The sequence below is a fragment of the Podarcis liolepis genome (genome assembly GCF_965112155.1).
Source record: "Podarcis liolepis genome assembly, chromosome: 16".
Classification (NCBI taxonomy): domain Eukaryota; kingdom Metazoa; phylum Chordata; class Lepidosauria; order Squamata; family Lacertidae; genus Podarcis; species Podarcis liolepis.
In genome coordinates, this window is record NC_139567.1 from 6,010,286 (window position 1) to 6,014,083 (window position 3,798).

Consider the following 3,798-nt stretch of genomic DNA (forward strand, 5'->3'; position numbering starts at 1 on the left):
TGCAGGAATATTCTGCCACAGTATTGCCCAAATCTTGGGTGAATTGGTAGCGGGTGGTGGCAGCACTGCAGGGTGGCCTTGCCTCTGTGGCATCTTAGCACATTTGTTACAGGGAAATCTCAGTCATAATAAATAACAAGATGAAAGATGAAAAAATCTTTTTTAATAATTCCAGTGGCACCTTTAAGATCAACTAAATATAAGCTTTCACTGTATGAGCTGTCGTGTGTAATATACTAAGGAAAATCTTAGGTTTAAGAAAGAGATTGTTACCCATAGAGTAAAGGCTCTTCAGATAAGCATTATTTGCAATCAGATTTATGGTGCAAGTGTCACTCTGATGCTCCTGCAGACTTCTGATAGCTCTACAGAAACTTCGAGAAACAGTTATGACATTTATGTGTATTACTAGCATTACTTATATTTGTTTTGTGATTGTCATTTTGCTGATTTTCTCATTAAAAAATAATCAGAGTGCTAAGGTCCACTGGGAGGCCATCAGACTGCAGCAACACTCTTAATGTGGAGTAGATGTTAGTCTGAGCCTCAAGGGAACCAAATACATGATTGGAAAAATGGTAAGCAATTACTTTATTTGGATAAATGAACCTAACTAAGCATTTAATCAAACAGGGTAACAGCCAACAATAATTTGGGAGATAAAATAACTCATTTCCATCAATGCATTGATGGAATACTGCCATTTATTTGGAATCCCAAGCTACGGATTCTAGAAGAGTTGTCATAGAGTTAGAGTTCACCCTTAACACCTTAGTGGGTGATTGGTCCCATCTGAAAACACAATGGAATTAAATAACAGTGGTTGGATTCAGATGTGATGGGAAACTGTGGTTCACCACTGTGAGCATGAGCCACAGGTTGTTTGGTTCTAAACAACAGCTGCAGCAATTTGACAGATATGGCAATCAGAGAGATTCAAAGCGAAGAAGGGCAAGGTTTAGCATTCTGGTAAGGAAATGCATCCAGCACCCTGGACAGTTCCATGCAGGGCTTAGATGGGGTGAGCTCCCGTTGCTCAGTCCCTGCTCCAGCCAACCTAGCAGTTTTAAAGCACGTCAAAGTGCAAGTAGATAAATAGGTACCGCTCCGGCGGGAAGGTAAACGGTGTTTCCGTGCACTGCTCTGGTTCGCCAGAAGCAACTTAGTCATGCTGGCCACATGACCTGGAAGCTGACCTCGCCAATAAAGCGAGATGAGCGGCGCAACCCCAGAGTCGGTCATGACAGGACCTAATGGTCAGGGGTCCCTTTACCTTTACCTAAGGAAATGCATCCAGCACCTTGGAGAGTTCCATGCAGGGCTTAGACTGGATATGCCAAGAGCAGACCTCAAACGTTATTTCAGCACCAATAAACATCAAGTAAAGGTAAAGGGACCTCTGACCATTTGCAGACGACTCTGGGGTTGGGGCACTCATCTCGCATTACTGGCCAAGGAAGCCGGTGAACAGTTTCTGTGTCGTGTGGCCAACATGACTAAGCTGTTTCTGGTGAACCAGAGCAGCGCACGGAAACGCCATTTACCTTCCTGCTGGACAAGCTTTAAATAGGAGCTGCACTTTTGTATGAGTTGCCAGTTCTGCCTTCAATGAGAGAAGCCTCATTTTTAATGCCTCATTATTTTTAAAATATGCCTCCTTGTTTAAGTGGCTTAATTTACTCTTAACAGTCACCAGCTCCATCAGAGAGGATGGGTTCTACTAGTATTTCTGAGCTGGAGACCACAGAGGCAGACAACACAACTGATGTTGAATCCTGATAAGGTGAATGCATGTTGAGTAAGTTGTTCCTAAATCTGGGAGCTACGGATTAACCTGTTTTAGATTGCACTCCCTCTGAAGGGATAGGTACATAGTATTGAGGTGATTGTGAATCTATCTCTATCACTGAAGCGCTAGGCAACCATAATGACAAGGAGCACCAATTATCAGCTTTGGATGGCCTTCCAGCAATGACTAACAGGGATAGCCTAGCAACTGGGATCCATGTGCTGATAGCATCAAGACTGTATTATTGCAGTACACATTATGTGGCGATACCCTTATATTTGGCTTGCAAGCTGCAGCTGGCACAGAATGCAGTGGCTAGGTTGCTATGTGAGGTTTCCTACAATGGACACATGAGACCAATGTTAAAGGCACTGCATCAGCTGCCAATTACCTGCCAAGTCAAGTATAATGTGTTGGTTTTTCATGAATGTCTACTTCACACTGTTTTTGTTTGGTTTTATTTTAAATGTATCTGCTCTTTTGTGTTTTTGTTTTTGCTGTTCTTATTGCACACCCCTGCTGCTGCTGCTGCTACTGCTGCTGATATAATATGCAATGCACTTCAAACCAAAGGAAACAAAACCTATGGAAAAAGGAAGTTCATAGCAGTATATAGCACTCATTTTAAAGGGGTCCCATAGTGCAGATTGGGGTTAAAGGTGGTTATGAAAATGCTAAAGAGCATTGTCTTTAAGGTCAAATCATGTCAAGACTTGACTCTCACTGCCAAGGAAAATCTAAGACAATAGTTCCCACATGACATCCCATGTCTGTTACAAACGTAAGAGGGGGAATAAAGGTAGCTTCACTGTTGATTCAATTGGAAGTGTGCACTTTTGTTTTAGCCTTTAGTCACACAAAGATTTTTGTTTCTACTTTAGAGACCCCACAGAGATTTAGTTCTACAAAAGCCACAGCCTTTGGGTAATGATTGGATGAAATCTTCCTACAAAGAAGATTCCACCCCCCTGCAGCTTTTATACTTTGCTGACATGGATGACTCCAGAGCCACCCACTCAGCCCCACAGGAAGGGGGGCCTGCTTTGTTTCTCCTGGATTAAAGAATACTTTGGCACGCTTTTACCAGTCTGAGCATTTGATGACCAAAAAATAAAATAAAAATGTATCTATGTGTCGGGGCAGGGGAGATAATTGCACAGATGCAAACAAAGACGGGGATGGCGGTAAATGAATTTTACAAGTAAAAGAGCTGTTTGTGTTGTTGACTGCAAATATGATGCTGCAGGTGCAATAAGGCATCCTTTTGTGAAGACAGAAAAGAATTAACCAGAGGCAAAGGGAAGAGATAAAGCTGATCTTTAAAGGATGAATATGTAGAAAGTGCCTTTGAGCTTTTCTGGTACACTAGATTATTCTAACAATAAAATGAAATGAAATAAGGCAACCTGCTTAGAATAACAAGCCCACATCATCCCCAGTGTAAGCCACTGTAAGACATTGTTGCATCTCTTGTGCTGATGATTTCGTCTGGTCTTGCAGGTGTTTCATTCATTACTGCGCTGGTGTTGTGTAGTGATTAGAGTGATGTTGTTGTATCCAACTAAGTTCTACTTGGAGTAGATCCATTGAAATTAATGTACCTAAATGAGTCATGTCCATTGATGTGTCTGCTCTGAGTAGAACTAGCACTGAATGCAACCATTGAACCCAGGCTTCAAAGATGTACAAAGCAATCCTTGCTTCAGCCTCAAAGATTTCTGGGTGATTTTGTGATGGCCATTAGAATACAAGCAGAGCCTGCTGGCTCAGGCTAATGTCCCATTTAGTCCAGCATCCTGCTCTCATAGTAGCCAAATGGATGCCAGTGGTAAACTTACAAGCAGGATTTAAGAACAAGAACACTCTTCCCTCATGTGCTTTCCAGCAACTGGCATTCAGAAACATTACTGACTCAAACTGTGAAGGCAGAGCTTAGCCATCATTGCTAGCAGCCTTTATGGCTGGCTAGTAGCTAGAAGTGACTATCTGTTAACCTAGCCCACTGGGTT

At 42.3% G+C, this 3,798-nt stretch overlaps 1 long non-coding RNA gene across 1 annotated transcript; it reads left to right on the forward strand.

Moving 5' to 3' along the window:
* The first annotated feature begins 750 nt into the window (after positions 1–750).
* On the forward strand, positions 751–2,921 carry LOC310695632. The gene is made up of 2 exons (XR_014520195.1): positions 751–969; positions 2,671–2,921. It is a non-coding gene; the product is annotated as an uncharacterized lncRNA (long non-coding RNA).
* The last annotated feature ends 877 nt before the right edge of the window (positions 2,922–3,798 follow it).